The 13,349-nt window shown below is 51.4% G+C and overlaps 1 long non-coding RNA gene across 1 annotated transcript; it reads right to left on the bottom strand.

The window, feature by feature from the left end:
- Positions 1-4,446: 4,446 nt before the first annotated feature.
- Positions 4,447-7,053, bottom strand: LOC125092460 (uncharacterized). The gene is made up of 3 exons (XR_007124971.1): positions 7,035-7,053; positions 6,642-6,709; positions 4,447-4,755 (listed from the first exon to the last, which is right to left on the bottom strand). It is a non-coding gene; the product is annotated as an uncharacterized LOC125092460 (long non-coding RNA).
- Positions 7,054-13,349: the final 6,296 nt, after the last annotated feature.

The raw sequence follows: 13,349 nt of genomic DNA on the forward strand, positions 1-13,349 counted from the left end.
GCGCCCTTTCCTGGTTCTTCCTAACCTGAAATCTGGCACGTGCAGCCTGGGTTTGGAGTTCCTCCAGAAGCACACTGGGAAGCACAAGTGGAGTGCAAGCAGTTTATCTGGGGAGTAAATCCAGGAAACACTGGTGGGCAGAAGGGAAATGATACAGGAAAAGGAGGGCAACAGATGGAAGGTGTAAATAAGCAGTTACTGACAAGGGGACCTGAAGTCCAACCCCACTGGGTTATACTGCAGAGACTGTGTGGACATGGACATCTGAGATGTCGCACCCAAGTGGAGCGGGACCTGCAAATCGATCCTCTGGTTCCCATCTGTCATAGACTGAGGGCTGCTCCCAGGCTCACTTCCGACCTGTCCCCCGTGTGGATCAGGAGAAACCCCCAGGCAGAGGGCCGCAGGTGATTAAGAATGCAGTCATCATACACTTGCCCGGAGGCCAGCAAACTCTGTAAAGGTCGCAGGTAGAAGTGCTTTTTAGCTTTTCAGGTGGGACAGTCGGAGTTGCAACTAGTCAACCGTTACCTTGTAGGGCAAAAAGCAGCCTGAACAAGATACGTAAACAAATAAGGATGGCGACGCCCTGATAAACTTTATTTACAAAGGCGCCTCGCGGGTTGCCACCAGCTTCAGGCCCAATGGATCTGGACCAATCAGGACCCAAACTTCTGAAGCACATGACCATTCACATTGCAAATGGATTGGCTGCTACATCTTCCTAGGTTATTGAGGGGGCCGGGGGTCAAGGCCAGGAGGAGATGCCAAGTGCTCGCAGTGTGGAAGTCCAAAGAGCAGGTACCAAGCTCTGAGATTTGTTTTGTTGTTGTTGTTGTTGTTTGTTTTTATTTTCTGCATAGACGGTTGATGGCTGGAACCGGAGCCTGAAGCTCTCACCCTGACCCAGACCCAGGCCTGTCCGTCCCGCTCAGGTGGGGCAGACCAGACACTGGGTCCGTGTGGGTTTCCCAAGGCACAGAGGAGCTGGAAAAGATGGGAGAGGAATTGGAGTGTGGCCGTCCATCTCATTAGCTCAGGTCCGGGACTCCCAGGCGGAGCCTTCCAGACAAATCCTTTCTTTCTCTGAAAGCCCATCTTCCAATACTCTGCAGTCATTAAGCAGAATGAGGCGGGTCTGGATGTGCCGATTTGGGGAGGGTGTCCAAGCTATATAATTAACTGAAGAAAAGGCAAATGTGGAACAGTGCCTCTGCAATGATCCCCGTTTGTGAAAGGCAGAGGATTCTGGAGTGTGAATACAAAACGTCAGGGCGGATACACCAAGTAGGTCTTAGCAGGGCTATATGGAGGCCGAAAGAGGAGCAGCCCGGAGAGGGACTCAACTCGACATGCTCTCCCTTTGACAGGGCTTGCATTCGTTTCATTTGATCACGAGTGTGTATTGCGAAAAGAAATTCTCCTACCCACTGATGCTTTGTTGCTGTAGAGATGGGAAAGAGGTTAAAGAGGGAATTCCATAAGCTGGTTTCCCCCTAAGCAGGCCCTAAGACAGGGATTTAGATGCAAGCAGTTTAATCTGCAAGGTGATTCCAAGAAACACAGGTAGTGAGGCAGTAAAAGGGAAGCATATATTCTTGAGCCGGTTCCCAATGTGGTAACTGGAATGCAGTTCCGCTGATGACCTCCAGGAGGCAGCAAAGAGCACATACTTCAGAGTCCGCTCCCCAGAGGGGAGAGCTGGGGTACTTATCCTTCAAAATTCTGTCTCTTGTTGAGGACGGTCACTCTTGGAAGTGTCCGCTCCCAGCACTTCCTGCCTGCAGACCCCATATGCTTGTATAAAAGCCTCAGGCAGGGGTGCCTGGGTGGCTCAGTGGGTTAAAGCCTCTGCCTTCGGCTTGGGTCATGATCTCAGGGTCCTGGGATCAGTCCCGCTTCGGGCTCTTTGCTCAGTGGGGAGCCTGCTTCCTCCTCTCTCTCTCTCTGCCTGCCTCTCTGCCTACTTGTGATCTCTCTCTGTCAAATAAATAAATTCTTTAAAAAAAAAAAAAGCCTCAGGCAGAGAGACATGGGGGTGTATGCGCTAAGGAATGTAGAAATAGCACCAACCATATTTGCTTTACTGTAATAGAAAACAAGAGTTTGGACTTGAGCAGATGTGACAGTTGGATTTTACATCAACTTGGCTGGGCCATGGTGCCCAGATATTTGGTCAAACATTATTTGAGAAGTTTCTGAGACAGAACTTTTTTGGGTGAGATTAAGGTTTAAATCAGTGGGCTTTGAGGAAAGCAGGCTACCTTCCATCATGTGGGTGGGCCTTATCCAATCAGGTGAAGGCCTCAAGAGAACAAAGACTGATGTCCCCAAGCAAGGAGTTCTGCCAGCATACTGCCTTTGGACTCAAACTGCAGCTCTTCCCTGGGTCTCCTGCCTTCTGGCCAACTCTGCAGATATAGGATTTGCCAGCCTCCATAACTGCAAAAGTCAATTTCTTAAAATAAATCTCTTTCACTGTATACATATAAGAGAAGTCAGAGAAGTCTCCTTTGTGAGTGGCTTGCTTTAAATTTCAAACAAAGGAAAGTCAGGTTTTTTTTTTGTTTTTTTTTTTTTAAGATTTTATTTATTTATTTGACAGAGAGAGATCACAAGTAGACAGAGAGGCAGGCAGAGAGAGAGAGAGAGAGGGAAGCAGGCTCCCTGCCGAGCAGAGAGCCTGATGCGGGACTCGATCCCAGGACCCTGAGATCATGACCTGAGCCGAAGGCAGTGGCTTAACCCACTGAGCCACCCAGGTGCCCCCGGAAAGTCAGTTTTATAAATAAAATAAAAAGGTGTGAAGGGGACCGCTTCTATCATGGTGCCTGGCAATTCTCCATAAGCCACACTTGCAAAGGCTTGAGCTACATCAAATCAGGTCCCTTTGGTTTCGAGGTTATCTTTTTTTTTTTTTTTTTTTTTTGGAGTGTGGGATGTGGGCCTCATGGGGCTTCTCCTTTTGCTTTTCCTGTAAGTAGCTGTTGGAATTTAGAAGTGGTTGGTTGTGTTTTTTGGTCTCACACCCATTCCCCATCTTTCCTGATCTGCTTCTATTGAGTGTGGGTTGAAATAGTCTAGACAAGGCTTCCCAGACTCCCCCTCTTCCTCCCTCCGTGCACTGTCTCTTGCTCTCTCATCTCCTGGCTGGTCAGAGAGCATCCTCCCGAGGGCTCGGAGGCCCTAGAGTAGGTGGCACCACGGAACAGAGGGAGACTGGGTTTCCAAGCCGAGCAGAGCTACGCACCATGTCAGTGAGAAATAAGTCTGTAGCATATTAAGCCATGGGGTTTGGGGATTGCTTGTCACAGCCACTGAGGTGTACTGATTCTGACTAATATATCATTTGAGCTTGCTTAATCCTCTGAAACGGCCCTCTGAGATAGGTTCCATTGTTATCCCTGATCTATAGTTGAGGAACTGAGGGGGCCAGCCACAGAGAGCGCCAGCCACACAGCCAATGTCACACAGGAAGTGAGAAAGCTAGAATTCTAACCCAGACCAGTTGCCTTCACAGCCCACTCTGACCCTTGGTGGTAACTTGCCAGAGGTATGAGTCGGGGCAAAGACAGTTCCCCTCCCTGGCCCTGAATTCCCTCTCCTACACCAGATCTCCTGCTCCCATATGTGTGTGTGTGGGGGGGTGCAGTCAGCCTTGAGCCTTGTCCTCCCTTTTCTATCAGGGAGAGCTCAGATGTAGCTTGACCTGCCCCTCTTCTTCTCAGAGGAGCCCACCCTGAGATGACATATGAGAGACATGGTACAGGGCTGGCACTTAATAAACTCTCAAGTGTTTGAGATTATTATCATGGATAGTGGTGGACACTGGCCAAAAAGCAGCTCAGCTCAATGGCTAAGCTGGACAGGCTGGGTTCCAATCCCACCTTCACCGTTTGCTAGCTGTGTGACCTTGGGTAAGTCAGTCCACCTCTCTGTATTTCAGTTTCCCCATCAATAAAATGGGACTAACAATGCTATTGATTTCATAGGGTTATGGCAAGGATGAAGATATAAATAAGACGCTCCAACAGTGCCTGCCCCTGGTGTTAGGTTTTACTGTTGTTCTAAACAGTTTTACTGCTGTTCCCTATTGGGTCCCACCTCCTAGGTCCCTAGAACAGCTGGTTCTCTGACCGGAGCCTCCCCAGGCTGCCCACTACTTGCAAGGCTCCCCCTGCTTTCCCCCTTTCCTGGCTCCTCGCTGCTCCTGTCCCAGCCTGGGCTCCAGTGCCATTCCCTCCCCTCTCATTTGCCCCTCAGCCCCAGGGTGACCAGAACCCCTGCCTCGTGGGACAGCTTTCTAGCACTTTCCCCTTTTTTAAGAGATTGACTGCAATTTCTATAATAACATCACATTAGCTAGAAATTAATGTCCTCATTAAGACAGCAATTAGGCACATTAGCGCGGCAATAAAAGAGAAGCTTATGAAATAATTGCTGGTTCCAAAATGCCTTTAATTTAGTGTTTTATATTGCGCCGTGTTATTAATTTTTTCCCTCGGCAGAAGATAATAAGAGAAACATTTGAATTGTGGGAAGGTTTAAAATAAAAAAAAAAATTTAAAGGCAAGCGATGTTGATGCCTTTAGACAGATGATCTTTCTTCTTCTCTAAGCTCCCAGCGGTTCCAGAATCCATCAGATGATGGGAGTGATGGAGGTGGGGGGAGGCCAAGCCTGGGGTCCAGAGGAGGCTGGAGCCAGACCGTCTTTGATCCCAGAAGCAAGAGGAGTGGTGCCAGGTTTCTTTTCCCTGGAAGACTAATACCTGTTTGTTTGATTTTTTTTCCCAATGGTTTCCAGCTCCAGAATTCAAGTACTTTCAGCAAACGTTTCCTCGGTACTGAAGTAGCTCTATCACTAGCATCAGGAGGTTCCCAGCCTGGTGGAGGAGACAGGTGTATAAATGAGAAAACGCCCTGACAGACTGGGAATAGTGCTATTTTGCAACCGGTAATGAAATCATGGATCTGGGACACACTCATCCATGGATGGTGAAATCACTGGGGAAAAGGCAGATGAGTATTTTGGTGGAAGGTTTTTTTGCCCCCATCTGAAGCCCCGGGTCAACCTTAACATCCCTAAATGTGGCACAGCTGGACACGAGGGGCTCCTGGTGGGAGCAACAGAAGGACCCAGCACCACCGAGTGTCCTTGTCCCAAATCTAGAATCTTCCCTAACTGTCTTTGGTTGGGTTCCCTCCAGAAGCGGACCCGAGACAAGGGTTTGAGAGCAGGTGTAGTTTATTTGGGAGGTGACCCTGGGAAGCAGGGGGAGGGGTCTGGGGAAGTGAGACAAGGAAGGGAAGGAGACTGTTTCAGGTAGTGGTAAATGCCATAACAACCACAAAAATTAGAGGAAGGAGTTATGAGGCGCCAGAGGGAGGCATGCCTGTCTGAGGTAGGAGTGGCCTCTTAAAGGAAGGGACATGTGAGCTGGGACATAGAAGGTGAGGGAGGGACCCACGTGAAGATATAGGGGAGGAAGTTCGGGGGGGGGGCCAGCACGTCACAGCAGGGAGAGACCTGACCTGTGTGTGGGTCCAAGCTTGGAGGGTGTGAGGCTCATCTGATGTGGCTAAAGGAAATGAGAGTGGGAAAGTGGATGGGTGTGGCAAGAGATCAGAAACTGAAGGAAGGAACTTCCTTCCTTTGTAAGGAAGGAAGGAAATAGTAACCATATCCAGGGCTGGAAGATCTGAGTCCAGTTCTGTGAGGAAGGGCAAGTTATGCCTAATGCACCCATGCGTCTATCAGGCTCTGTGTCGGTTACCTATCACTCCTTACACTGTGTAACAAACAACCCCGGGTCCCGTGGCTTAGCCAGTCAGCCTTAATGACAGCTCCACTGTCTACGGATCAGTGGGACATTTCTGGTCTTGGCTGGACTCATCCATGAGTCTTTGGTCAGCTATGGGTCTGGGAAGGACTCTGTCACATGTTTGGGGCTCAACTGGCCATATGTTGGTCTAGGATGGCTTCAGCTGGGAGGACAGGGCTATCTCCTTGATGTCCCTCACCCTTCCACCAGCTAGCCTGGGCTTGCGTCTGGTGACAGAGGCAGGGTTTTCAGTGAGCAGAACCAAGCAGCATCTCCTGAGCCCCAGATTCAGAAGTGCCTGGGCACTTCTGTTGCATTGGATGGACCAAAGCAGATCAATCACAAGACTAGCCCAGATTTGAGGGGTACAGAAATAGGCCCCACCTCCTGATGGCAGGAGCTACTCAGTGCTGAGGCACAGAGTGTAGACAGTGAGGACATCGAGCTGGATCCTTGTGGCAGTCATTCTACACCAGTTCTGTTACTTCTTTGCAAATTTGGATAATCACTCCCTGTCCCTCTCTGGTTAATCCCAAGGCATTCTAGGGTTCTTGACTCCAGCTGTAGCCCCTCTAGAATTTCTCTTGCCCAGGTTTGCTCTCTTCAGGTCTCAACAGACCTGTAGCTTATACTGTTCAAAAACCTTAACTTTCTGACATGGCTTGCCTTCTTCCTCTGCTCTGGGGTGTGACTGGAACTGAAATTTGTTACCGAAATAGTTGGCTCTCTTTAGAGTGAACCAAGAGTCGGTGTCAGCTACAGCAGGACAGAGGTTAGTCTGTAGGGTACCCCTGAGCAAAGGAGAAAGGGGCACTCACAGCATGGCTTGAGCTCACTCTGTGCCCCCTTGTGCAGTGTCCAACCTGCCCAACCATTCCAGCCTACCCTGATTATGGGATTGGAGAGGAAGAGGGAAGAGAAAAAAGAAGGGGAAAGAAATTCCACTGGGATCCAGGGCATCATTTAACCTTAGCACTCTGGCCAGATGAAGAACCTTCCTCAGATGGATGAGGGGCCCTGTGGGGAGTTGCTGCCCATCAAGCCAGGAAGGGCAGCTGGGCAGGCAGCCTAATCTCTGTGGACCAAGGCTGGACCAGACCCTGTGGAGGAGGAGGGTCAGAAGAAGGGAAAAGAAGACGGAAGGAAAGTCCCAGTTGAAGCCACCCATCTAAGGGGAAAGAAGAGGGTAGGAAAGTCCCAGTTGAACCCACCTATCTACTTCCCCATCCCCCATCCTGTATCCTGAGGAAATAAAGTGCAGCTGGGTTCTTGGTTGCCATAGTGACTGCCACAAAGAATTTTTTTGGGGGGGGAACACCCCGGGGGCATGAAGAAGCAATTCGGGCTCTCAGCTCTGGGAGGCAGGGGGTGGGGAGGAGGAGACTGGGATCAGAATCTCCTGGGGAGGAAAAGCTGAGGGAGCTCTGCCAGAGTAGGTGGTGTCAGGGAGCCTGGAACCTTCTGTGTCTGCTCCCCACTCCCCGCCAGCTATCCGAAAAGAAAATGGGGGGAGGCAATCCCAGCTCTGGCGGAGAAGCTTCCAAATCTAAGCCCGGATTTCGCAGGACCACCTGGGCGGCGGCCAGGTCCCCACCCACTGTCTGTGGGGGCGGGGCCTCCATAGGATTTTTTTTTTTTTTTTTTTTTTTTACATTTCGGATTCCACCTTGTGGTGCTGGCTGGGGGAATCACATGGGCCTGACACCCCTCAGATTATCCCTCCAACTCAGAAAACGGCCCAGCCTCACTGCCCAGCCCCTCCCCCACACCCCCAGCCTTCAGGCTGAGATGGAAAGGTCTACATATGCTGGGGTGCGGGGAGGAGGGTGGATTTAAACTCCCAGAGGGACCCTGCAGCCCGCTTTTCCTCCCTCTAGCTTCTCTAAACCTCCAAGAAAGCAGAGAAGGCACAGTGTGGTGGCAGCTGCGTGCTTTTTTTTTTTAATCTGTTAATAAAACGCAAGTGAATCAAATCCGCTCCAAGGGAAAGCGGGGGGGGGGGGGGCGGCCAGGCAGGGGCCATGGTGTTTGCAGAAGTTGGAAATTTAATAAGAAGGGAAAATAAAAATAGCCACGGTGCTGGAGACACAGAGAGAAGGTTGGGAGAAGTCGGCGGGTGTGGGACTCCAGGCTGAGTGGAGACCCTGCAGAGGAGGGACAGGGGGAGGGGCTCTGGAGCACGAGAGTCCCCAGAGCCTGGAGAGGCAAGGGAGGCCCCGCCAGGGGCACGAGGATGGAGGGGGCTTGGAGTCCCAGCCAGAGTGGCCCAATTCCCAGGCAGATCTTCCACAGGGGTAAGCAGACCATTGAGCTTGGGGATTGGCAGTCTGAAAGCCTAGGTAAGGAGGTGCAGCTCCTGGCTTCTTGATCTTTGAGCTGGTTGGGAAGGATGGGCACCAGCAGGGCTGCCATGAACAGCTGTGCAGGGTGCTCACTGCACAAGAGCGCCAGACAGAAGCCAGAGCAAGGGCTGATGTCCTTCCTCTGTTCCCCCTCACCACACCCTTCATTGACCCAGAGGAAAAGGTGACTTTTAAGGATCCACAGAAAAGGTGGAAACAACCCAGATGTCCATCAGAAGATAATGGATGAGCAAATGTAGTCCATCTGTACATTGGAATACTATTAAGCCCTAAAAAGGAGTACTCTGATACTGGCATATGCTCCAGTGTGCATGAAACTTGAAAACGTCATGCTCAAAGAAGCCAGACACAAAAGATCACACATGATGCCTTTGACGTGAAATGTCCAGAATAAGTAAATTCATGGACACAGAAAGCAGACTGGTGGTCGCCAGAGGCTGGGGGGACAGGGAAAACTGTGGAGTGACTTAATGGGTACAGGTTTCTTTTTGGGGTGATGAGAATGTTCTGGAACCAGGTAGAGTTGGTGGCCGCACAACACTGTGAAGGTACTAAATGTCATTGAAGTGTAATCTTTAACATGGTCGATTTTATGTTAGGTAAGCGTCACCTCGGAAAAAAAAAGGGAGGGAGGGTGGGAGGAAGGAATGAAGTAAAGGAAGAAAGAAAAATAGATCCATATAAAGATGAGGGAAGACCAGCTGGGGCCCTGCACAGGACTGATCACATCTCCTGTACCACCCAAAAGCCCAGAATTGCTGACAAGCCCAGAGGAGAGCAGCCTCGGAATGCATTCATTTACTCAACAAATATTTACCAAGCATTTACTTTCCACCAGCGGCTGTGCGTGGTGGTGGAGGAATACACTCCTGCCCTAGGACTGACGCTCCAGTGGGGTGGACGGACAGACCCAGCAAGTACCGCCTACTGGGCCTTGGGTGGCCGCACATGCGCACTGTGCAAGCAATAATATGGGTGGTGGAGGCCGGCAAGGACACCTCGAGCAAGTTTAACTGGGTGACCTCACTGAGGAGGGGAATTGTGAACCAAGCTCTGAAGCAGATAAAGAGGAGTCACGTGGCACGTGGTGGAGAATTCCAGGCAGAGGGAACAGCCAGTGCAAAGCATTGAGCCTTATTATCCGAAATGAGTAACACTAAACGTGGGGTGCTCAGCAGTAGTTAAGATTCTGCGAGAGGCTTTTTAAAATTTTTTTAAGATTTTATCAGAGAGAGAGGGAGCACAAGGAGGGGGAGCGGCAGGCAGAGGGAGAAGCAGGCTCCCCGCTGAGCAAGGAGCCCGATTGTGACACTCAATCCTGGAACCCTGCTATCATGATCTGAGCCAAAGGCAGGCACTTAACCCACTGAGCCACCCAGGAGTCCGAAGTCTTAGATGTCTATCAGCAGTTGAAGATGCCCGGAGAATGCTAGGAGCAGGACAGCGATCACAGCAACAAACCCTAGAAAGGACTTCTTAGGTGCCAGATCCTACCATCATACTCACTCACGTAATCCTCACAGTAAACAGCAATGACAACAAAAATATTATTACCTCTTGTGGATGCCTGGCTCAGTTGGTGGATTGAGGGACTCTCGATCTCGGCATTGTGAGTTCAAGCCCCGGGCTGGGTGGAGAGAATACTTAAAAAACAAAAACAAGGGGCACCTGGGTGGCTCAGTGGGTTAAAGCCTCTGCCTTCGGCTCAGGTCATGATCCCAGGGTCCTGGGATCGAGCCCCGCATCGGGCTCTCTGCTTGGCCAGGAGCCTGCTTCCTCCTCTCTCTCTGCCTACCTCTGCCTACTTGTGATCTCTGTCTGTCAAATAAATAAATAAAATTAAAAAAAAACAAAACAAAACAAAACAAAAAAAGGGGCGCCTGGGTGGCTCAGTGGGTTAAGCTGCTGCCTTCCGCTCGGGTCATGATCTCAGGGTCCTGGGATCAAGCCTGGCATTGGGCTTTCTGCTCAGCAGGGAGCCTGCTTCCTCTTCTCTTTCTCTGCCTGCCTCTCTGCCTACTTGTGATCTGTCAAATAAATAAATAAAATCTTTAAAAAAAACTTTTTAAAAAAGGTTATCATCTCTATTTCCCGGGTAGGGAAACTGAGCCACAGAGAGATGAAGTGGTTTGCCCAGGTTGGCAAGAGGCAGCTGGTGGATCTGAACCCAGGACGGCTTTCCCAGGATCCAGGTGAGTAAGGCCTATGACTTTCTTCAGAGGCCCCACCCTTCAGGGTCCAGAGGCCTCCAGGTCTGTATCTGAGTTGCCTCTGGTCACGGGGCTCACAGCCCAGCCAGCAGAGGGTCCCAGGTGCAGGGGAGTTGGCAGTGACAGGTGATTGATGGTTTAATAGCTCGAGCTGGGACCTGGGCGGTCCTCGCCCATGCCAGAGCGGGCAGCCCCTGGCAAGAGGCAGAGATGGGATAATTCGGTTACCATAAAGACGATGAAAATTCCAGAGAGAGAGAGAGATGCGTAGACCAGGGGAGAAATGGGAGCTGGTCTGGCTGGGCTCGGATGGGAGGGAGGAGGCAGCTTCCTAGTCCTGTCTCGGGGTCAGGGCCCTGGCAGCCTCAGCCCCTTGCCAGCCGCAGCTGACTTATTGTCTTGAGAATGGGGAGGCCGAATGCCAGGAGCGAGAGGCCACAGGGCGCAGTCGGGGCCTCAGAGGAGAGGGCAGCCTGTGCCACCGCCTGAAGGGGTGGGTAGGGGGCTAGAGAGGACTGGGGGCGCTAGGTACCCAGGTCTGAAGCCTCCTGTCATCCTTGACTTGATTCCTGTCTCTCTCTCAATGTCCTTTACTCACATCCAAACCTTGGACTTCTCCCACCTCCACGGCCCCACCTGGTCTGGCCCTGCATCGCCCACCTGGACCTGGACCTGCAGCCGCCTCCACCCTGGCCCCCAGCAGCCCGGCCTCGCCCGGAGGTCTGTTCCCCCTCAGCCCCCCGGGGGTGCCACTGAACACCTGAGCTGGGTTGTGCCCCTCTTCTGCTCAGAACTCAGCCAACTCTCCCCTTGCATTGGTTTCCTGGTGCTGCCGTCAGGAATTCCCACCACACACCTGTATCATCTCAGGTTCTGGAACCTGGAGTCTGCTCTAGGTCTTCCTGGGCTGAGATATCAGCTGATGGCTGGGCTCTAGGGAAGGAGCCCTCATCTCTTTCAGCAGCTGGAAGAATTTAGTTCCTTGGGGTTGTAGCCCCGAGGTCCCCATTTTCTTGCCGGGTGTCAGCTGAAACGGTGGCCCGCACTCATTGGCTTGTGGCTTCTCCCACCATCTTCGAAACCCGCCGGGAGAGTCCTCATGTGGCATCTCTCTGACCTCCTTTCTGCCTCCCCCTGTTGCCTTTAAGGATTTGTATTATTAGATAAGGCCCACCCCATAATCAGGATTATCTCCCTGTCTGAAGATCCTCACAACCTAATTACATCTGAAAAGTCCTTTTTGCCATGTGAGGGAACATATTCACAAGTTCTGGGGATTAGGACGTAGATATCTTGGGGGGGGCATTCTATCTGCCAACCTCCTCACTCAGAGCAAAACCCCAAGTCCTCCATCACCCCTCTGCCCTTGTCTCCCCCCTTTCTTCCCTTCCTTCCTTCCTGCAACCTGGGCCTCCTCACCAGGCACATTCCTGCCTCAGGGCCTTTGCACAGGCTATTTCCTGGGCCTAGACTATCTCCTCCCAGAAATCTGCAAGTCTCCTCCCTCACCTCCTCCAAGTCTCCCCTCCCATGTCTCTTCCCCAGAAAGCCCTTCTCTGACACCCTCCCCTCCCTCACTTACAACCACCACAAACCCCCTGTTACTACTTTCTTTTTCCCCACTGCATTCACTGCCCTGGGATATACTAAAGATATTTACTCGCTTATCAAGTCTCTTGTCTGGCTCCCACCCAAATGTCTCCTTCACCAGGAAGGTCTCTTGTCTCTGCTGTTCCTTCCTGACTCCGCAGTGCCTCCCCATGCTCTGCCCCCCGGCACCCAGCTGTTGCTTAATAAATATTTGTCAGATGGAATGGAGGGCAGGCAGGGCCCCAGTGTGAAGGAAGACCCAGGGTCCAGAGGAAGGCTGGAGGGAAGTCAGTGTGGGGGGGAGAGCAAAAGACCTTCTAGAAGAATCCTGGAGTCAAGAGGACACTTCGAGGAAAATGAACCAGCATGAAGCAGGTCTTACTCATGGGGTGGGATCAAATGGAGTTCTAGTTTGGCTTCCTACAGCAACTTAATGTGCTTTCACTGGGTCAGGGGAGCGGGGGCAGGCAGGGGTGTCAGCTGGATAAACTCTCAGCTTCCTGACTGTTCCACGCATCTCAGATCACAGATGCTCTTGTGGTCGCCTGAAATCACAAGGCAGCTTAGGCAAAATTCAAGACCAGAATGTCCAGATCTGAGCTCAGATTGTGGTTTAGACTTAAATATGCCCACCCCCCCACCCCGCCTTCCCCAGGGCCACCCAAAGTGGTGCAGGGGCCCATCCTTCCCTCCCTCCCTTCCTCACCTTTCTTGTCACACTTAAAGAAAACCAGAGCTGGACAAATGTTAAAGCGATGAAGATAAATTTTGTTTTTTAAAAACTATTGCAGTAGGGGAAAGAGAGCTCGGTGTAGAACCGGGCTCAGTTCTGATTTACAGCCAAGGAGCAGGGTCGGGGGCAGCGGATGGAAAATTACTAGGAGCAAACATCAGGAGGAAGGGAATGTTCTAGCTCTACTGACTTAGCAGGATTCTTGCTAAAACTGGATTCTATAAGGAAGGACACAGAGAAGCCCAAGGTTGAGGACCAGTCAACACTCAGGATCTGAGCTCAGGGAGGGAATGGGGAGTGTGGGGGGTCAAGTGGTGGTCCCCAAAAGCACAGGTCCCACATCCTCACCCCTGGAACTTTTATTTGGAAAAAGGGTCTTTGCAGATAGGATTAAGTTAAGAATCCTGGGATGAGATCATCCTGGATCAGCTGAGGAAGTGACGAGTATGTCTCTATAAGGGACAGAACATGAGAGGACAGAGACAGCCATGGGGCAGACAGGGGCAAACACAGAAATTACCGCAGTGCAGCCACAAGCCAGGGCGTGCCTGGGGTCACTGGAACTGGAGGGTGCCAGGGAAGATTCTGCCTTAGGGGTGCTGGGCTGGCCCACACCTGCAGTTCACATGC

This window comes from Lutra lutra, chromosome 1 (genome assembly GCF_902655055.1).
Source record: "Lutra lutra chromosome 1, mLutLut1.2, whole genome shotgun sequence".
In the NCBI taxonomy this organism is placed as follows: Eukaryota; Metazoa; Chordata; class Mammalia; order Carnivora; family Mustelidae; genus Lutra; species Lutra lutra.